General features: G+C 47.7%; 1 protein-coding gene across 12 annotated transcripts in view; it reads right to left on the bottom strand.

Moving 5' to 3' along the window:
- Positions 1-23193, bottom strand: part of LPP (LIM domain containing preferred translocation partner in lipoma) — a 306103-nt gene that overhangs the window by 269528 nt on the left and 13382 nt on the right. For 10 of the 12 annotated variants that reach the window (XM_032446708.1, XM_032446707.1, XM_015871615.2 and 7 more), the window contains one exon: positions 17776-17881. The gene's annotated coding sequence lies outside the window, so the exon portion shown is untranslated. Of the gene's footprint in view, positions 1-13903; positions 14009-17775; positions 17882-23193 lie in introns of all 12 variants that reach the window. The other 2 variants (XM_015871614.2, XM_015871621.2) reach the window with 1 other exon arrangement.

Here is a 23193-nt window from a genome sequence, read left to right on the forward strand (position 1 = left end):
AGCTACATGCCTGAAAGCAAAACGTGTGGCCGCCAGCCTGTCCTACAGCCCCACGTGCTGTGGGGCTGCAGAATGTACAGAATGTGCCACCAGTCTCACTGCCACAGCCCTGCTCGTCTTTCAGCCCAGTGCTGGGCTGTTTCCTGGCATCCGGTGACACGACACCCCAGCTATTTTTCCACCCCCCTCATGCCACCCACACTCCTGAAGCTTTCTATGTATTTTGTGTTTCATCTGCTGCCAGCAGCCGCCAGGGCTGCACTGTGGATGCCCAGGGTTTTTTGAAGGGTTGGGAGAAGGAAGGGCATCATGCAAGGTCAGGGGAAGCTGTGGGCTGCCCCTCGGTGGGACCCCCATGACATCTCCAGTTAAAGGGAGTTAAAGGGCACTGTGGATGCCCAGGGTTTTTGCAGGGTTGGGAGAAGGAAGGACATCACGCAAGGTCAGGGGAAGCTGTGGGCTGCCCCTCGGTGGGACTCCATGACATCTCCAGTTAAAAGGAGGTGAGAGGCTCAGTATCATGAGTTATTGCATACATGGTCGGGCAAGAGTGAGCAGAACTGGGCCAAAGTTCTGGGAGGGATCTACAGGGCACCTACAGAGAAACACTACAGGCATCCTGTTGCTTGTGACCTTAACGAGGGATTGAATGAAATGAGAAAAATGTCAATGCTACACCCTGCAAAGTTCTCCCCCCAGGAGAGCTCCATGGAGCAGACCCAAGGGTCACTCACTGCTCCAATGAGCCCAAACCCATCACACCCACATTTCGTTGGCAGGCAGAAATTCTCACCTATTCAACACTTCTCCTGGCACTGCTGCAGTGCAAATAGTAACTACAACAGGGCACACAGTTCACCTGCCATGCTCAAGAGGCAAGAATCAAACCCCAGGTAAGTTCCACAAGGACCCTCTCTCCATCTGGTCCATCTTCATAGCAATACCTGACTGCTCCTATCCCACCTTCAATATACACACCTTTACTGCTCCACTGATCATTTTTTGCCCCTCGCCAGTGAAATCTCCCACCCTCAACAGCCAACCCAGAAGGGAATGCTTTGGCTCTCATTTGTTTGCATACAGGACAAGCATCACAATGTGCGAAAAAAAAGACCCAGGTCTGATATAATTCCTCACAGCTCTGTTCCCTTTTCACAGACTTTCCCTGTTCACCAGATCTCTGCAAAGCAGGTAGCAAACCCCAACATGTTCTCAGGCTCTGCCAGTCTGAAGGACTCCACCCAGATCTGGTTCAAAGCCCGAGCAACAGAGAATTAGCTCTGCATGTATGAGCAGTGCTCGCTGGCAGTGCCAGTGCACCCCATCCAACTGCTTCCATCACAGCATGCCTGGCACAGCCCTGCCAGCACCTTCTGACCAAACGGGACATGCTCACTCTTACAGATCCTATGGAAGAGGCAGCACTGCCAGATCTCTGGATGATGAGCTGAGGTCCATGGAACCAAGGACTGCTCTCAAAAGAAAGTCCTGAGAACGTCATCTCTCATTTGTTTCCTATCCCACTCCATCTCATGCTGCCGAGACAGGTCTGACTTACATTAGGTTTCCACAGTGCCTGACACAACAGGTCTGCAGGCTTACCTCGAAATGAAACAACAGTAAGCATGGGGTGACCGTGTCTTGGCTGGGCAGCCCCACCAGGTGAGACCCCGATTCTCAGAGGCATGACTCCAAGGTCAATAAGTAATTGTAAATGAAGTTGCTTGTTAGCTCCGAGTACTCCTGAAACCTTTATTCTGCCTCCTTTCCAGCTGGAAAGCAAGATCATTGAGAATGAAAGCAAGAGACTTGCAGGGAGGAGTGACAGATGCTGCCTGAGTGAACGTGTGAAAAAACTGACAGGCAGAAATAATGCACCTCACACGTCTTATGGTGGCAGTGGAGCAATAAATAATCTAATAGACTCCTAAGGCTTGTAGTATGCTCATAGCATTGTGTTCTCTTTTCAGAAGCCACTCCCCACACCAGATGACATCTGTCATGGTATAGAAGTTCCTGGAACAGGGAGATATTTTTAAATCTCTCAATGTGGCACAAAACTGTGAGTGTATCAGCCAAAATACCAGCCACCAAAGCATTTATATATAGCCTTGCACATACCATATATAGATGGGAACATAGACAGATACGTGGTATCTAGCAGCACTGCAAACAGACATTCTTCTGCTGGTCTCCAAGAAGCACTTGACAAGAAACTTCCCAGGCTGCTGCTCTGCCCGTGTCACCTTGCCTTGTGCATCTCTCTCCATCAGCTCCTGCTCCTCCAGGGCAGTAAGTACTGTTTCCCCGTTCTTAAGGATCATCAGAATGTTGTCCTTCCTATCGTATCTTGCACCTCCTCCTGCCCCTCTCTGCTTTGAGGCACTGAAGTCCCAGTGATTTAGTTTCCCTGTACCTCAGTGTACACATGCTTTCAAAAGCAGAGCCCAGGGTGCCCAAAACTTCCCTCTTTGGATACAGCTCCCTCCAACATGTGCAAACTCTTGAGTATGGTTCCTATTAGAGACACTAACAGAGAGTCGGTCCTAATAGTAAAGAAAGATTTGCAAGCTCAGAACTAGCAATAGCTCCCCATGGAGCACCTGTAATCACTTCCCAGGAACTGCACAGGCACTGAGGTTATCGTGGGGGGGAAAACACCATAAAAAAAAGAAAAAAAAAAGATAGAAAGAAGTGGTTTCAGACTGTGCAATTCATTTCCTCATAAGCATCAAACATGCATCAGCATTTCAAACAGAGAGCAGCAGCCCTTGCAACCAGGTTGATGTTTAAGCCCTTGAAACAGTTATCTACCTAATAATAACCCCACAGTGCACTCCTTGCCTGGCCACACGCCAGACCACATGCAGACTCTGCGTTTATTTATTTTTTCCCCTTCTGTTTTAAACTTTGTCAGATGTGGAAACGTTGACTCTGAGAAATTCAGACTCTTGTGTGGAACTGATTGGCTGCGACTTCTTTTTTTGTTGTTGAGGAAACCATGACTGGGGGGTCCGGGGAGTGGAGACAAAGGGGAAAACTCGTGTATTTTGCTTTCATGTGTACTTTATTTTCTCCTGTCAGGAAACAGTGAGAAAGGATCTGACCTAGTTGCTGTCAGCTGTGTTGGAAGTGATTTTATCAGCTCCACCTGCTTAATGGGGGTATTATTCAAGACTGCAAGGACAATGATTCGGAAACAAATGAGCACCAACCTGCGAGTTCTCCAGGGACAAATGAAGAAATGCAGGACACAAGCAATCAACAATAGCAGGACAGTCTTGAGGCTGAGAGAGGAAGGAAAAGGGGGAGGAAGGGCTGAGCATCTCTGTGTGTTTGCCTGGGGAAAAGAGATATTACCAGGCCAACTCAGCTTGTTCAAACATCTCAGAGTTTGCTCCACATTAATTTCAGTCAAGAGCAACAAAAGAACTGCTCTGAGAGACATGGCAGTTACATCTGGGGAGGAACATCATGTCCATGTCAAGCCTTCAAAGTCTTATAAGCTGTAAGGAGTGCAACACAGTTTCTTAACAAGCAGTGAAGAACAGCCTCGACAGAACAGGCTGGAAGGTAAGGTACCACAGTGCCACTTATACCTGCTACGGACCAAGTGTGCATCACCAGGCCCAGTGAAACCACAGTGAATCACATCCTGCAGACCTCTCCTTATAGGTGAACTATTAAGGGAAAACTTGTACCATCAGAATAACAAAGGAGCCTCCAAAGAGCAGGTGGACAACAGTATATGATGAATCAACCACTATAGAAGGCACCACAAAGACACTCAACTGGTGCTTTAATATATATATATATGTATGTATATATTTGTATATAAAAGGTAAAAGGAAAAAAGAACTTTTTGGTGTCCTAACATGAGCAGAAAGCCCCAGGTCACTGCCTTTCCAACCACTGGGGCAATAGCAGCACTCACTGCAGTGTACTAATTGATGCACAAATAGCATCATGTACACAGCCAGCTGGTAGTATGACACACGTATCACCACTAAGACCCTATGAATTTGTAGTGTGCAGGTCACACCCAAAGGTTTCTCACCATCTGTTCCATCTCCACCATGTACCCCATTCCCCAAAGGATTTGACAACTCCATAAGCATCCATCAGCAAGGCTGAGACAACCATCACCCACATGCACAACACACACAGGTCAAAGGGGAAAACAAGCCCTCCAGCACTAGGACAGGTCCCTACTGCACCTTCTCCCTATGGAATAACAGCAAATAAGGACATCTGGTGCCTTGTCTGAAGCCCTAAGAAACATCAGTGTGGTATCCCTGCCTCTCCCAACTGCTCTAACTACGTAGACACTTATATTCCTACATACATATACACTCAATGAGACCAAACATTTCCATCAACACAAATGCCAGGCATTTGATGCCCATCCATGATACAAATGGATGGATTTTTGTATGAATTCACCAATTCTGCCCTGACACAGAGAGGTGGATCAAGCCAAGGAAGAAAGAAGCCAATGCCCTTTGCAAACAGGCACAGCAAGGTGCCAGTCCAACTGAAAACGCTGTGCCCAGCACCTTTGGAGGCATTGCCCAAGGGGCAGGTGGTTAGAGATGAAAAAGACACACCAGGAAAACTCTTCTATAGGAGCTGATATTTCAGCTACTAAGTAAGTTTCTGTTTAAACAGGCAATAATTATGTCCACTCAGGAATTTCTCGTTTTCACCACTTAAAAACACCCAAAGCTGCTTTGAGGCTTTTCCTTTTTTCTCTCCCACCTTTATTTGCTAGGTAAACACATTTGTGTGAGCCCTGGATCCCACATTTAGTTTCTGCAGCATCAGCTTAGAAGCAGAGCAGCAGCGACCCAGGCAGCTCCAGCAGGGCATCCTGGCTCCTGCTCCTGACACTCCAACTCACCAAAGTGCAAAACCCCAAACCATCCAGCTCCTCACAGAACAGTCTCCCAGTGCAGGATGAAGCAGAAGATGTCATTTTTGCTCAAACTTATAGACACCAGGATTGCCCATGAACTCCCTCACAGGTTGAATCGGTCCCATGAGTCAGTTTTGTTTCTGCTTATAAAGCAGTGCTGCAAGTTTAGCAGCAGATCGAGGCCTTGCCTGAGGCAGGTGGGAGATGTCCTGCTACTTCAAACACTTTGCAGCCTTTACAAAAGGATGCATAGGTCAACACAGTGATACCTACTGTCTCCTTCATGGGCAGATGTGGATATGCCACACCAATGGGTACAGCCCCAAAGAGAGCAGGCTGTGAAAGCTGCACACCAGCACAATCTCTTGCCTACTGCTACCTCATTCTGCTCATGCAGATGCCTCTGATAACCACAAGAAGACAGACAAAGTAAAAGGAAGCAGAACATTTGGATCACTCCCTCGCCTTGACACATGTATACATATACATGCATACATATGAATGCATATGCACGTCTGTGCCTGTGTGTGTAGCTTTGGGCAAGTCCCTTAGCCTCCTCACTTACTGGAAGTAGGAGGGTAATACCACTGTCGTAAATGCACTGTAAAAGCCAAGGGCTGTGTAAATATCTGTAGGCACAAGGAAGCCCAATATCTGCATCTCCACCCCAACACTACAGATAATGAGAAATTACAGCAAAGACACACCACTGAAATGTCTCATCAGCCCAAGATCAGCGGCAACAGCCCAAGGAGGTTGCTGGCAGATATCCCATGACACTTTCTATTATGTCTCTTTATATTGCCTTATGTTTTGCCCATCTGTTGGTCTTCTTGCCAAAGAGAAAAGCAGGGAGTGACTGACTCCTCATCAAACAGGCCGGCTCCATGCCTTTAGCAACATGAAAGCCCCTTACAGTGGCCAAAAACCTCTTTCCCTCTGAAAGCAGGTTGTCCCCACCACATTCAGCCCCAGCTCATTCAGAAACTAAGTTCTCATCTAAGATCATGGTACCACTTTGCCAGGCTGGCCACACTGATGTTCACCACGAGACCACATCTCTGTGCAGCCTCTGCAGCATCTCACAGGAGAAGGGGGGGTAGGAGAGGGGAGTCATTTTGGACAATGAAAATGTAATGGAACATTTTGTATCGATCTATGGTGGAATTAGTCATTTTTAGAGTGACTCGCCTCTTTTTTCTACCCCTAAATTATGGACTTCAAGAAATTGAAATTGCCCAGATAATGGGCAATTTTAGATGCTCTAAGCCCAGTTTTTTTTCCTGCTGAAGCAGCATACCATGATGGTAGATGGACTGAGCTCCAGAGAAGATGCCCTTCAAGTTTCCATACCATTTACCAGCTACAAAGAAGGTGTCTCTAACTAATGGGGGAAACAGGAAAGGACGAGTCTGGGGAGCAAATGAGAAACCAGAAGGAAGATCTGGAAAGTATCAGCAGTGGAAGGAGACACAGATGACCAGTAAGATTTCTAAGCTCAATTCCATGGAAGCTAATGCACGAGGACCTGAGTGCAAAGATTACTTTTCTTTTACTAGGGAGTGGATTCAACACAGCAAAACCCGCTGCTCCCACCCATTTCCCATTAGATCTCATTGAAGTGCAGTCTGTCTCACTTGAAAAACAATTCATAATATATACATCCATATTAAATATGTACACACACATACAAGCCCACCTGTGATTTGTTTTCTCTGGAGGACTAACTTTGATAACATTAAGCAAAATGTGGCAGTTTCCCTGTGCACTTGGCTGCTGGGGTTTTTGCATCAGTGCACATCCAAAATGTCCCTGCATGTAACCACCAAGCTCCTCACCAGATGCACACTGCATTCAAACCCAAGAGATCTTCCAGCTCTGGGATTCAGATGGAACCAACACTCTCCATTCAAGGTAGAAACTGGTACTTCATAAACTGCGAGATGACTAATCCCAATAGCTGAGTTACAGCATAACTTCTAACACACAAAAAAAGAAAAGTTAAGGTCATCTTGACTCTCATCTACAACATCCCACAGTGTCCCCTCCCACAGCTGCCTCACTGCTCTTTTTTCCTCCCACAGCTTTTCTCATTTTCTGCTCTCCTCTTCAACCTTATTTCCTTTCAGGTCTTCTCACCTCCTTCCATACCCATCCACCCTCCTCTGTCTATTCACTCTGGCACATTAAACACCCTTCCCATCAACCACACTTCCCACCTCTGAAGTCCTTTTCTTCTAGGAATCCCCTTTATCTAGATTTCTATCTCCAACAACCAGCCATGCCATCCCTCACCCAGCCCTCAAGTGTATGTTTGTCCATCTTGGATTGCAGACTCTTAAGGACGAGGACTGGCTTCTTCTGTGCTTTTAAAGCACTTTTATGAGGTGTGTAAATGACAAATAAGCAATCTCAGCATTCCAGGGTGGCTCAGTGTCAGTTCCCTCCACCGAGCTCCCTTGGTGTTTGCATTTCCTCCACAGCAAACTAATCAGCTCTTAAGACTTTTTCTTCCTTATCTCTCAGCTACAAGGCTGTTACTTAAATTTTATCAGCGTTTTTCAAAAGATGGTTGAGAAAGGGAGGTGGGCAAACAAAGGGCCTTTACCTGCACTGTTCACCCATAAGCTCCAACCACGAGACACACAGAAACTTGTGTGAGCATTGCATGCACTAACAAGGGGAGAAGATGGCCAGAAATAACATACTGGGATTATTTCAAACCCCAGACACATCCAGTTTTCGGTGGATTTTGGTACTGGCAGACACACAGATACTGAAGGAGTAGCTATCAAATATATATTGACTTTTACCAGCCAAGTGTCTCTGCTATGGGGTGAGGAGATAAGTAGAATGCTGATATGGAAAACTCTGTCAAGGAGAAGAAAGTTATGAAGAGAGGGTTAGGCACAACACAAAAGGCACCAAGAGGTAACCAAGAGACCAATGCAGCAAGAGCATACAACTCTCCATGTCAGAGCTGAGCACTAAAGCTGCTGTTTGATAACAACACCCACATGTGACAGGAGATTGATGCAGTGGGTGCAGCACTTCACAAGAATCATTAAGATGCTTATTCAACCAATTAAGAAAAAAAAAGGCAAGAGCACTTACTAGACAGCTCACTGGGTTGGTGCTATCAGCTGGTTCCTTATCTCAGCAGAACCTGAGCTGTCTGAAGTTTCCCAACACCACACCTTGCTGCTCTCTGACCCCTCTGCACCACATTGATCTCCCCACTGCCTTCCCCCAGCAGCCCCCCACCCACACGTGGTCACCGCCTCCATCACCCCCAGCTGCTGACCTTCACAACCCCCAGCTTAAAATATTGCTCACTCACCCACTCAGAAGCCACATATCCCTCAGTCCCAACAGTGAGATTACCTGATAGAGCCTTCTACACTCATGTCTGTGCAGATAACTAGCTGATAGCTAAAAGAACTGTGGATAGCATCTGTGTGGGGAAGTATCAATGATAAGTCTATTATACTATTAGAAACCTCATCCTTACCCTTAGGAAAAATTACATTTTTTGTTATCAGTTTCATCTCAACTTAGCCATCCCTCAGACTGCACAGCAAAACACAGTCCAGTAAATCACTTAGAGGGGGAACACTAAAAGCACCCCACGATTAAAGGAAATGGCCATTGCAGGCAAGGCAGCAACAAGAACAGTGCAAATAACTAAAAACTGAAGTTAAAGCAGTTGTTTTCTAAACAACAGAACCTGGCTATAGAATCATTTTGAATTGGAAGGAACACTTCAAGGTCATCTGGTCCAACAGCCCTGCCACAAACAGGGACATCTACAGCTCCATCAGTGCTCAGAGCCTGCTCCCCCTGACCACGAATGTCTCCAGGGATGAGGCACCCACCACCTCTCTGTGCAGCCTGTGCCAGTTCCTCACCACCCTTATCATAAAAAACTTCCTTGTATCCAACCCATATCTCCCCTTACGACAAGTTTGTAAGAACAAACAAACAAACAACAGAGCAAAGGGAGAGCTGCCTGAAGGCACTTCTCTGCACAGCAGCCTTCCCCAAGACAGACCCAAGGGCTGATGCTTAGTGCTGCCCTGGATACTTGCCCAGAAGCTCTCACATGGTTCACAGCCCCATGCATAGAAGGGCAGTGGTGGGCACACTCCTGCTGAACCCATGCTGGCTGAGCTGTCTAACAGGTAGAACTTAAAAAGCCATTTGGGGAAAATATTGCCTTTTTATAGCTTATCTAAGTGCAGACAGCTGCCTTCCTTCTCTGAAATAGAAGAATTTAACAGCCACGCATGCAGGGACAGATTTAAAAGGTTCCATCTTCTAAGAAACAACCTACACATCCAGAAACAGAAGGCCAGATTTGTTTTTATACTGGAACCCCCTTCCATATGCTAACTGTGCCCACGGATCTGCAAAAACCCTGCTCTGAAAAGGAGATGTTCATTCAGCAACAGGCGACAAGTAACTTGACTCTGCCTTGCCATAAGGCCCGTTCCCACTAAAACCAGTGGCAAAACAGCACACAATATACTATGTTTTGCTGGCGTTTAAACAACACAGCGCTGCAAGAGAGCACTAAACATTACAAAACAAACCTAACAAGTTCCATAAGGACATCCCACAGCTACAGCTGATCCACATCTCGCTGTTGTTCCCTTTGGGATCAGTTGTGATTTGTTCTGGGTGACAGAGATGGAGGCTGCGTTCCCAGGTCAGCCCCAGCCCCATACTGGCGTCACAGTATGGGGACAGGGAGGACTCTGATGAGTGGGGTCTTCCACAGGACAGCTTACAGATACCACGTCAGCCTCAAGCAGCCCCTGCAGCCATTCTACCTCCAACATGTTTGTAAGTACAGCAGGAATAATGTCATTTTCCTGCCTTTCAGCAACAGCAAGCCCTGTAAGCTTCTTCAGATCAAAACCACTGAATTCCCTTGAATTTAACACTGGACAAGCCTGACACTAATGAAGCAAATAGTTCTGAATGTAACAGGATCTTACAGTATCACCTTTTACCAGCAACACTTGGACCATTTATCTACAGGACAATGGTTTTTATTTCTATTCTTTTAAGTGAGCAAAGGGGTACCAAAGACAAGGGCCTGCTGTGAAATGACCAAAATTCCCATGCAAACAACCCATTAGCAGTGTTCAAATGCAATTTAAATTACTAGCTGTTAAAGTGCTCCTCAATTTCATGGTAAGTTTCCAAGGAAAATTACATGCTATGTACTATTTAATTGATTGTTTTCTACTTCTCAACATCCTTTTATTCCCTCCTCCTGTCTTTTCCTTAATTTCAAGAGATGATAATGACTTTTCATGGAGGAAGGGGGAATGGCTGGCAGAGCTAAGAGGGATTTACCTGAAGAACGAACATGTAGGTGGGAAGGAGCTGCCAAAACAGACAGCTTCTCTGGGACACGGCCGTGTGATATTTTCACAGTAGGGGTGTGAGACAGCACAGCACAATCACTCCTTCCCTCCCTGCTGCAGGCAGCCACGCTTCCAAAACTTGCAATCTCTTTAAAATGCAGTCACCCCCCACATCAGGGAACTGGAGAGCCCTGTGCACAGTTAGCCTGTAAGGAAGCAGGAGCAACTCGTTTGTCCCCTCCTGGGCACACTGAGTCCTTGAACTGACACGCTCACCAGAGGCAAACAGGTTTTTCTCATTTGAGAGATCTCACCCCAAATGCAAATAGCTGGTTCACAGGAGTGAATTTCCCTCAAAGTTGACTGAAGAATGAGGCCAAGAGTAAGGCCTCCTGCTGCTTGCAACAGCTGTTACACAGGAATGTGCATTATAAAGCTAATAACCACAGACATTTCTTAGAAGACTGCACTCTGCTCAGATACCAAGAAGGGAGCAGCAGCACAATTAGGTAAAGTGCCATCTGGAAACTCTGGAATAACGACACACGTTGGGGTCGAGTCACACACTGCCAACATACATCACCTTTACGAAATACTCAGGATGACTTGGTTTATATTAAAGCAACTGATGTAGAAATACTTCTTGCCTAGAGAAGTACGGCTTTATTAGAGTAAGAGAAATGGGTATAACAACACTATTCAGCATACAGTTGTGAAATGCCTGCCTGCAGGAGCTGAACATCACACGGAATCAGGAGATTTGCACTTGTCCCATATTTGCCACATGGTGCCTCGGTTTCTACACCTGCACCCACCAGGAAAACACAGCTTTCCTCTACCTGCAGACATACTTCAGTGTTCCAGAGCTCTGAAACCTCTGCAAAGCATCAGACACGTAGAGGCATCTATGTATAATCTTGTCTTCTTGCCCACGTGTGCAATCCCCATGTTAAATGGGGCAGCTCCTCTTGACTGCTGAGGGACAGGTGAACCCAGCCCTTAGTGCGCACCAATGGGTCACACAGCAACAACAGTGTCACCACTGCCGTATCCAGGGAGCTGTGCTGTGATAATGTGATGCAACAGCCAGGCTGAAGGATGGGCAGTGAACCAATCCTGCTTACTTGGAAGCTAAAGCAAGTCCTCTGCATTCAATGCATCATTACAGGAGGCTTAAGAAACACAGGCATGGAGCTCTCTAAATGTGTTTGAGGTCCATGGAAGCCATGGAAAGCTTCTCAGGCTGAAGTGTTTACAGGGTGCCAGGCTGAAGGGGAAAAAAAATCTTTACAGAGTTGTATTAGTTTACAAGTCAGCCCTTAATGGCTCCTTTCTGCTCATCCGCTGAGGATCCTGGTTAGCATCAGCAATCACTGGATCTGCCCAGGTCTCAAAGAAACACCAGAGGAAGAACAGCAGTAGCTGCGCACAGGGACGCTCAGCCTTCGGGTCCATTCAGCGGAGATGTCTCACGGAGAAGGTTCCACATAGAAGGTTACCAGCCCCAGTGCACAGCCCTGAGTTCCATCACCCACTGGGCCTCGTACCGCTCATCCTGGTCTTCCAACAAGCGCAGAAAGGGAGAGACTGTGAGGGGAACAGAACAGCATCACTTCCAGTCCTGCAGTGCTGCCCTCAAACACCGAACTGGGCTACAAGCAGCCTGCAAAGCCTGGATGTGCCACAACCCAATGCTACCAACACAGGGCTGAGCTGCAAGCACTGCACAGGAGGCACACAGGGGCAAAGCGCAGTGCACACATAGTGATGGTTCTCAGCTCACCACACTGCCACACACAGCCAAGGAAGCAGGGCTCCTTCAGCAGGTCTCTGGGAGAGGCCTTGCATGCTGCACAGCCCCATACGCAGCCCCAGCAGCCCATTTATCCAGCCCACTACCTCCTCTCTCTGCTCAGGCTGTGAATGCCTTTTGGCAGCAGTTTTTTGGGCACCTCAGTACAAGAAAGACATTGAGGTCCTGAAGCATGTCCAGAGAGGGGCAACAGAGCTGTAAAGGGTCTGGAGCATGATGGGGAGTGGATGAGATGGGATGGTTCAGTCTGCAGAAGAGGAGGCTCAGGGGAGACCTTATTGCTCTTGACAGCTCCCTGACAGGTGGTTGTGGCAAGGGGGGAGTCTGCCTATTCTCACAGGTAAAAGTGATTGGAAGAGAGGGAACAGCCTTAAGTTTTCACTAGGAGAGGTTCAGGTTGGATATTACGAAAAGTTTCTTCCTAGAAAGAGTGGTGGTGCAGTGGCACACGCTGCCCAGGGGTGTGAGAGAGTCACCTTCCCTGGAGGTGTTTAAGAACCATGGAGATGTGGCACGGAGGGACATGGTCAGTGGGTGTGATGGGGATGGGTTGGGCTGGGTGATCTTAGTGGGCTTCTTAGTTAGTCTGCAAGCTCCAAACCCATCCTGTCTGCAGGAATATACCCCAGCAATTCCCCCAGTACCCCCTGCAAAAGAATGCTCTCCAACTCACATCCTACCCTTGTGATAGTTATGCCAAGCACTTCTTGCTCAGAACAACCAAGCCAGTTGTGCATCCAAAAGATCTGATCCACATCCCCAGGAAAACTGAACCTCCTAAGTATTCAACCTCATTTAAAAGGACAAAAGAAAGACAATGAGGTAACTGTGTAACAAGAGGACTAAACTAAAAATCAGGTGAGTATGATAACAAGTTCCAATCAGCCTAACACCACCAGTTAGCAAAGAGGACGCATGCACCACTAACCAACAGAGGAACTAATTGTATTTCAGCAATGGCCCTTCCCAAGCACAGGATGAGGTGCAGTAATTGTGTCTGAGGCACAGGGCTCGCTGCCAGGCAGCCCCCAGAGCTGCCACTAAAAGCACTCTGCCCGCGTTACATGCTCCAAATGACAGGAGGAATGCAGCACGGTGGATCTCCACTCCAGATTCCTAAGCAGGGCTTCTGTTGCCATGAATAAAACAGGAAGCCAAGCATGCTCCAGGTTCTCCGTATCCCTGACTTCCTGGATGAACCGCAGTTTCCTTTCAGGAAGGAGAAAGGAAAGGGGGGAAAAATAAAGAGAAGCAGACAGCTGCAGCATCAGATGGAGAAAAAAACTTCTCACTAGGGAAAAATAAAGGGTAACAGGAAAAGCCATACGCTTTTTCTTCATCCAGTTAAAGATGCTCAACTTCTGCAGCTCTCTTAACAGGACGGTTAAATATTAACATTTGAAATAAATATATCCATGTGTTACACAGCCTTTTTAACACACATGCTCACTCAGGGGACAGAAATCTTTCTTAAGCTATATTTTACTCACTGACCACATGCACATAAATCCATTTAACTCTACGCTGCATCGCTGCATTATCCAGAAACTAGAAGGAAGAGCATGACTGAAAGGAAGCTTAAATTATCTTTATACTTAGGCCTGGAGAAACATTTTGCCTTCGAGCCCAAGCCACTAAGCTCCCTTTCCCTGCTACAGAAGGCTTTGCTGGGTCAGTTTCTGCTGACTGCTGATCCGCATGCCTGCCTCCACCAGCAGCCACGCACGCACATTGATGCAATCCCACTGAACGAAACAAAAAACCCCAGGTTGCTCGCTAAAGCAGCAATGATGCACTTACCAGCATCCAGGCAAGCTCCTGCACTAAATACGCTTCCCTCTCGCGCGGATCAAATTTGGAACAAGGTCCAGCAGCAAAAGAGAACTGAAAAGTGACCACAAGAAGCTTCCAAAACAAGAATGAAAAAAAAAAAACAAAAAAACCCTTTAGTAAAGGAATTCAAATCCTGCTTCCACCAGACCCTGAGTCACCTCCCCTCCCTTGCAATAGATCAGAGCAATGGGTAAACATTTCCAAATATGGAGATCAAAACTCCGAAGGATGTCAAAAAAATCACCCTTCTTTGCCTGGCTTTGGCACGGGGACGACTTGCCCCTCTCAAGCCTGAATTCCAAACGCTGAGCACATCACCATTACTGACCCGAGCACAGTCTGAACCTGGGGCTGCGTGTTGCTGCCGCATCCTGCCTTGTGCAGTTCCTGGCTCAGTGTGTGACAACAGGCATTTCTGTCACCTTCCAGGGATGAATAGAGAGACACAACAGGGGCAGGTCCAGGAAGCACCATCCTTCATCTACAATTGCTATTGGAAACGTCTCTCTGATCCCACTACCTTACCAGCAAACCCAATACTGACAGGGGCATCAGGCCAACCCAGCCATAAGGCACAATGAGGACTGCACATGGCCTTGAGGTCCTGCTCCTGCTGCTCAGCTGGGACAGGAAAAAACTCTCATCTGACTCAGCCAGTCAAGTCTTTGCAAAAAGTACATAGCTGCTTATCTGGAGAGGAACATGTCCTGGGCAAAGATCTCCCTGCACCTAATAGGAGCTCCAGGACAACAGCATCCCCAGATTCCAAAGCCATTCTTCCAGCCCATAATCAAAAGCCTCTCTGTCCCAACAAGGAGCCCACCAGGCTCCAAGAGAAAAGGCTCACTGCTAACCTGGGCAGAGACGTACAACGCAGGGATGCCACGGTAGATGGGAGCAGATTAACACCATACTTCTCCACTCCAAGAGCAACGCTAAGGCTGTGAAGCAAGGTGGGAAGGCAGATATTTTGCTTCCAGGGCAGAGCCTGTCCTCACACAAAATCTATTTACTCCCACCATCAGGCACAGCGTGGCCCTCTCCCACCTGCCCGCAGTTGCCCTGTGCCAACCTGCAGCCCAGCAGGAGGGGAACGTGCCCAACAACACAGCAAAACCTTTCCAGCCCCTCAGCCCCAGGAGCCTCCCTGTAGCTGCAGCCAGAAACACAGCACTGAAGAATGTGCAAATTGGGACATTTTCAAGGGGAGCAGACTGCCCAGGCAGCGCTACCAGAGTGATTCCTCAGCACCACCCACAAGATGCTATTGAATTTGTAGGAAAGGAATTCCAAAGCTGACTCTGCCCATGTATGGCCACAAAGAGCAGTAAAAAAAATAACCCTAAAGTGTCATTACGGCACATCTGGCTTTCACTGATACCAAAGCAGAAACTGCAGGAGAAGCCAAAACCCTGCAGAAACAGAAGCTGCATGTTTAGCTCCAGCAATGGGGTCAGGGCCCAAGACAGTGCAAGGTTAGTCCCTTACACCACAGGTGACAGGAAACATCTAAACCTGTGCATCACAAGGAAACAAAGCTTTCTCTCTTCTGATATAAAGGCATTTAACTCGATCATCTGTCACTTCCACTGCAAAAAGTAAACCTTACAATGCAGCACAGCACACGTCCTTACAGTCAGTGGTAGAGGCAGCTCTGAACAGCCAACAGCTCAGGTGGCACTGAGTGGCACAGCCAGGCAATGCCAGCATATCATATTCCCAAAACGCAGGCTGGGACCAACTCTCTGTGGGCAGCTAATCAATTACAATTCTAAACACCTAAAACCATTCCCCAGAGCCATTTATCCCACCAAGCCAGTAGGAAGAATGTCCATGTCCATGGTCAGAAATGGAGATTTTTTGGGCACTGCAGCCACCGTGGCAAAAAATGCTCCAAAACCACGGTGAGATGAGTTGTAAATGTGCCCAGGAAAGTTTTGCCAACTCAGACATTTTCAACCCCTCATAAAAATACAATTCCTAGGTATTGTCAGTGCCAGGAGAAATGCAGGATGAAACGGGAGGAAGGTAAGGAAGGGAACAAAAAAGCATCCTGGGAACACACCAAACCCTACTGCTCCGGGCTCCCACAGCACTATTGGAGCCAGGACCTCCTTAACAGTTAAATGCCACTACGTTGCCTGCCCTTCCAGCAGGGGAAATATCAGCTGTGTCAGCTTGAGAGGCAAAGGGCTTACTGAACCGGAGAGGAATGCAGGCGGCAGTGGCACACACTGGGGACAGAGAAATGAAACCCCAGGGAAGGCTGTTAACTGCTGCTGCCTTTGCACAGGGGTCAGGCGAGGTACGCTTTATGGCTCCTGGGGCTGAAGCCTGGTTGCGTGACCTTAGCAGGACTCCCATGCCAGAAATGAATATCACTGTTAGAGGGGCTGGGGGCACTGGGACTGAGCACACAAGGATAAGGCAGCTCCTGGCAGACAGCCCCGTGCAGCCCTTCTATGCCCAGAGCCTGGGAGAGGGTGCTGCAGCCTCATGGGGACAGTGTCAGGGATGGGACACAACAGCAACGCAGCATCCAGAAGTAAGGATCTGTGTTCCGTCCAACAGCATCTGCTGATTGCAGACCCTCTATGTGGCATTAGGATGTCTCTTCAGGTGCCCAATAGTATCAGTATTATGACTTCTCTTGCTATGGTGCTTAAACATTGGTACCAAAGCATGAGATGAGTCCAGTGCCTCTGTTTAAGAGCATCTTTCATTCCAAATGAGAGAGTGATATGTCATTTGGGCATATCTGTGTGCCACCACAGCTGAACCAGCGAGCTCCCAGCTGCACCACCACTCCCTCTTCTTGCCATACTCCCAATCCTCCAGGGTAAAAGTAAAAGCTCAGGGGTCTGGGAATAAAATCTAACCCAAGCCTCCTGCACAGCAGCACAGCTCGTTATCACTTGGACGCTGGGTCAGGCGTGACCAATTTCATTTAAATAGCATTACAAAAAGCAGGACTCCCAGAATATTTGATTCATAAAAATGTCTTGAAGAGGCTGAAAGCACAACTTGCACAACAGACGTAGCACGAGGACTGCTGCACCATCACTGAGATACATACACCCACAACCCCCTCCCTCAGCACGCACAAAAGCAGGCTTAGGACTTGCAAGCTGAAGTCCTACACAGCCAAAAGTTAACACAAACGTTTGGGACAGTTCCACTTTGCAGGCACAGGAGAAAACCAGGTGTAAGGGAATAAATATAGAAAGTAAGGCAGGCAAAGCAGGTGCTGGCTTGTAAAACCTTGGCCAGAAAGGCTCCCGAGGAGGTTGAATCTGGTAGCCTTGCAACAGCTTCATAGAGACACAGAAGAGACAGAAAAAGAAAAAAAAAAGAACATGAATGCATATGCATTCCTTATTGCCATATATAGTATATACAGACATTTGGTATATACACCCTCAAGCTCTCACATGTCATCACAGAGTATATACTACATACGCATTGCACATCTTTGGTTCCATGTGCCTCGATCTGTACTGCACCCATGTATGTATATACATGTCTATATGCATTTCTTATGCATGTGTTTGTTAGCACACCCAACCGCCACCCAACACACCATGCAGCACAGCGTATCCACAGCCTCAACACTCACAGCCTCTCGCTGGTGCTGAGCTCCTTCTCTCCCAGCTCTAACTGAGCAAACACCACGAGGAAATCACCATTCTTTCCCGTTTTCTAGTGATCCCAACCCCTCCACACTCAGTTAAAAGACTTTTCTTCCCTTAAAGAGTCACAAACAATATGCTCCTGTCAGAAAAAAGCCACAAATCCTGCTGAGAAGTCACCCCATATGTCTGTGAAACATGGTTACATACCAGCTCCCGCACTGCACAGCCTTGCTGGTGGGATCAACTTGGAGCAGGGCTTCTGGAGACACGCAGGGTGCTGCTGGAGTCACGACTTCGGGTTTCTTTCACAGCCCTGTGAAGGGAGAGAGAGTTACTGTGTGATACATTCCGGGTGGCTCTTCTCTAAAGCTTGCAACTTAACCCACACAACTTCTGGGAAATGGAGCATTTTCCTTCCCCAGCCTCCATACTTCTGCACTGCTTTACAGCAGCCACCCTCTGCGCCCCATGAAACCAAGCAGCACCACCTCTAATTTCCGACCTTTAAGGTGCCACACTAGGAACGTAACAAGATGTGACAATCTGTATAGGTAAGGATGCAAGGCTGTACAAGGCATAAAATGAAGCACAAAATGCGAGAAACAGCTTAAATCTGTCCTTTGAGCCAACAGAGGAGGCAGGAGGGATTATTCCTGGTTTGAAGCTCATGGGATTTGCTGTTACTTTAACTGAGTTGCTGCTGCTGTGCTTCCCTGTGTGGCAGACACAGGTAAGTCCACCATTGGCCAGGCCAAACAAGAGGCACCCTGCACGCACGACACCAGGACACGCTGCCAAGTGCATCCACAGAGATAGGCAGCATCTGAACCATGCACTCCTTCCTGCCCCTGCCCAGCATCTCATTCCAGCCACAGCCCCAGCACTCCAACATCCCCATCCCTGTTGATGACAAGTGCAGGAATATGTCGTTATTACACATCAACACAAAAAAAACCTACTGCTGTTTGCTGCTGTAACGATGGAACCACTCCGTTCAGCCTTGTGCTTACTTTCCTGCACTGCTCGTAGGGATGTGTGAGTCCACAAGTCCACCACCAACATAGAGCAGAACACAAGAGGTGGCTCATTGTCCAAGTTTCTGAGCAGTGGTACATCTCCATCACACCAATGCCACAAGAGCACTCTGATGTCCAACCTGACCCCGTTGGCACCTCCCCATCTCACCCCCATGTTGGCAGTCAACCCACAGGGCCCAGATGTAGGCAGGGCAGGTACAGAAGTCCCTGAGAGCCTTTGGGTGCAATGAGGACAAACAGGACCAGAAATAGCAGTGGCCTCTCCCACTCACCACAGGCTTGGGGATGAAAATGAGTTACCGCACAGTTTTATTGCTACTGAATTCAGCCACGGAGCAACTTCTCTTCATCCATCAAGGAGGAGACAAGCACAAGCAAATATTATGGTTGCGCAAGTTTACTTTTCATTTTAAAATGATGTAGAGTTATACACAATTTAGGTCCTTCCCACAGGCTCCTGGCAATAAGCCCTTCGGTCTTATCTGCAAAGGCAGAAGACAACAACATTCCCCTCTGATTCCAACACTGCTTCAATTCAATCCACAACAGCACCTCTGGGAGCTCCAGGTTAAACAATGTTTTGGGATCCAACCTGTGTTTGAAGACCTTGGCTCAGGTTTGTCTTTCAGCGAGTTTAACTCAAGAAATGTTGATCAGATCAGTTACAGGATGCCAGCACTCAGCTCATTGACCCACACCCTTTCCTCCCTGCTGTGGCTGTCCCCATTGGTTATCCCACTGCATGGCCATAAGCTTGCAGCAAACCCACTCCTGCCTATTCCCTGTTTGCTTTACACAACTCTGGTCCCTTCTCTAGCTCACCACAATGGATGCTCAGTGGTCAGCACGTGTCTAATTCTGATTATAATCCTACACCAGGAAATCCCAGATTGCAATGACAGCACTGCAAGGGGTAACAGCAGAAAGTCCCTTTGGTAACACAGCTCTGCAGAACACAGTTCCCATCTGGCAGAACCCAGCACAGCGGTGCGCTGTGCCCATGCCTTCAGAGCAGCAGCTGCAGAGACAGACTTCCCAGTCCAGGCACATGGATGTGCACACATGTGCATCTCTATTTTTATGCTTACTGCAGTACAGACCACTTATTTTAATGCACCCTCAAGCATTTCAACAGGCAGTTTGTCATTTAAAAGCATTTTAAAGCAAAGCCAAACAGCAGGAATCAGTCGGCGTGGTCAAAGCACTGAGCAGTCCCTGAACAAAGTACTGCAACAGGGACTTATTAAAAGAATGACTTTCACAAAATATTTCCTTCTTTTTTTTTCCCCCCAACTAGCTCAATTTAAGGTACAGCTCACAAAAACCTGCCCAGAAGTTACAAAGCCATCCCAATACAAAGGTGAAAGAGACCTAAGTGCAGAATCCCAAGATGCGATGACCAGAAGCAGCCCATGCGCTACTGCTGGTTCCAACGCTGTGCCACTGACAGCACACATCAACACCTGGCGATAAAAAACACCTTCGTTTAAAGCACAAGAACAATACACAAAGCAAGGCTTCCTGTTTGCTGATCTACCTATAAACCTGGTTTATGCTTAAAAGCCATACAAGTGCCCCGAGTTCAATTCCTACTATTGTTTTCTTAAATCAATACTGTTATACTTGTAGAAGCCGCAGCCTGAACAGCAATACAGCAGCCACACATTAGGAAGCTCAGTCTCAGCCTGAGCACTAGGAGGAAAATTGAAGTTGTAACTGTTCTGGTCGCCAGTTTTCAAGCACTGACAAGTTCAGAGAGTCAGCCACCAGCAAGGCCTGACAGGGGTCTGCTCCTGTAGGGCTGGCAGGTACATGTACAGGTCCCCACATGACAGCCCCACTCAATCTGACCTTTTCATTTTAAATGAAAAACACTTAAAAGCCTGCACTGCTTTGACATATGCATTTTTATGTCTTTCCCACACGGTGCCAATATTTATTGTGTGCTGGCCAAAGTCCCCAGCTCAGAAATCTCAAGTTATTTCCTCTGCTCCAGCAGTTCTGACCATCACTGGCAGAGCTACCCAAGCTCCCCATGCACTGCACAGCAAGGACAACAAGAGCCTTCCTATGAAAATCTCAGCTTGGAGTCCTACGTTGACTTAAAACTCAGGTTATATGCACAGGCAGCTCTACACCTGAACACGTGCCCTGAGACACAGACCCCATCTTTCTAACACAGGGCAGATGCCTGCAGGATCTCTATCAGCTTTCTGTGCTTACTTGTTCCCGTGCTTCTCAGGTTTCATTTATTAAAGTGCTCGATTCAAAAGAACATTGCTGAAGCTGTCTAACACAAAGATCACGCAAGATAACATTTCCTCTTTGCTGCTCTTCAGCATTCCCGGCAGCAGCACCTGCTCAGAAATTCACCAATACACACACCGACAACTAATGGGCCCAGCTGATGCTTTTATTTGGAGGCCAGATCCTGTGATGGTGTAAAGCAACAAGCAACACGCCATGCAAATGTGGAGTTTTGTTCTATGAGGAAGCACGTGCCCTTGTTATGTTTTAAACTGTCCTCAGCCAGGAGCTGTCTGCAAATCTGCCACCACTACATGTGTCAGAACAGGCAATCGTGGGACTTATCACTTCCAAACCCCTGGTCCTGGTTGCAGCAGGGACTGTCAGCACCAGCTGTGATGGAAAGTTAGCAGCAACCAAACAGCAAACCTGCAGGCTGTAGAGCAGGACAGACTATTCTAGCTTGCTCCTTCAGGCACAATGGGGCTGGACCCAGCTTCCTCAGATAGACTGCAATATTAAAACACATGGGAAGTTACTCAGGCATGACACGTTTAGGTAGTAGACAAGGAAGCTGCGTGCAGCTGTCCCTGCAGTGCCCCAATGGCTTCCAGTTGGGGCAAGTGGACAACAGCGTAGGGATGGCAACTGTAATGCTATAACGAGATGATAAGAGCAGGGTGGCAAAATCTTTGACTAAATGAGAACAAGCACAAATGCAGCAGCTATGGATACAGAAATGAAGGAAAAGAGCTGTTTACCTTCAGAAGGCCACAGGCAGTCAGAGATCTCCAGCAAGAGATGTCCTCACCTCCACTGCCAACACATAAATGAAGTCTGGGAATGGGTGAATCCAGGCTCCATCCCTTCCAGTCACTCAGGTACACTGCTTACCCTGAGCTTCCCTGGGTCAGCCCTGCCTTCCCACCAGGTGCTCGATCATTGTTTCAGGCTGTGTCTTAGCATTCCTGCTACAGCAACCCAGCAGCAGGAGCAGTCACAGCACAGCCCTGCTATCTTAAACACACAAAGAGATGGAAAGGAAAGGATGGCTAAGGAATGTGAGGAATCCATGTGCCCATGCCAGAAAGCCCATTGGTCCCACATGGGAATGACCTTTCAGCAGTTCCCTGTGCTGCCAGCTGTGATTTACAGGTCCGTAACGCACACAAGGACTGGACCCTGTATTTTCAAGCACAGGCTGCTGGCCTCATGCTGTTTGCATTCCTGGAAGTGGAAGATTTTCAGAGCAGCTTCATTGATCGCCCCCCGCACGCATCGTTTGCTGTCTGCATTTTGCTAAGCCCCATTGGTGAGTCTTCGAGCAAAAGGGGGGCAGTTCGCTTTCTCACTTGAATGCACCCCAGCTTCTTGATCAAAGAAGGATAATTGATTTCACTTTCGTTCTCATGCAGTATAAGAGCACCGCAGAGCCTGGGTTTCAAACAAAGGATAACGTTTTGCAATTCAAAAGCAAAAAAAATGCCATTCTTTTCCCCCAGGAAGAGGCCAGACTCACCAGGCAGCCCCAGCAGAACGCTGCTCATCTCCCAAGTCTGAGGTCAGACCAATAGTGACTAAGTGCACAAGGAAGCAGAGGACAAACACTGCATCCCAGCTCCTGAAGATAGAAGGCACCCGGCTGCCCCCAGTCTCAGCTCAGGGTCCCCTGCAGCCCACATTCAGGCTCAAATCCCACAGCACAGAGACAGCATTGCTGTTCCCACTTGCTGTCAGTGATGTCGCTTATGATAACAGCAACAAAAACAGGCTAAATGTTATCATAAAGTACTATCTTCCTTTGTCCATTTGGGATTTAAACAGCAAGAATTTAGGGTAAGGGTCACACCACAACTAAACCCCTGGCATTACTCTTCTTAAAACCCTTGGCAAATGAAACCTTTACAGCCCTGAGTCGACCAGAGGCTCTCTGTGGTTCAAGGCTTTCGTTTCACCCAATTTCTGCCAGGTCATTTGAGAACTGCTACAGCTACTGAGCAGCCAGCTGGACTCCCCACCAGCATACCCACTTACGAGCATTACAATCCATCACAATATTTATAAAAGAACAGTAATGTAGGACCAGCAAGTCTCTCCATCTGGCTTAGAACCGTCCATTCCCTTCACACCCCCATCTCCAGAGACGCCTGAGCATGAGTTGTCTTCTTTCATTTTCACCTCACTAGCAAACTTCTATAGTTTCAGACTTGGAAGGAACACTTTCAGCTGGGGTTACAACATCTGTGTTAAGAAAAAGAACAATTTCTTAGTATAGTTGCTCCACCAACCTTCTTTCCAAAGATGATGGATGAAGAAGCTGAGGACTTAGGCTGAGAGCCCA

The sequence above is a fragment of the Coturnix japonica genome, chromosome 9 (assembly GCF_001577835.2).
Source record: "Coturnix japonica isolate 7356 chromosome 9, Coturnix japonica 2.1, whole genome shotgun sequence".
Taxonomy (NCBI): Eukaryota; Metazoa; Chordata; class Aves; order Galliformes; family Phasianidae; genus Coturnix; species Coturnix japonica.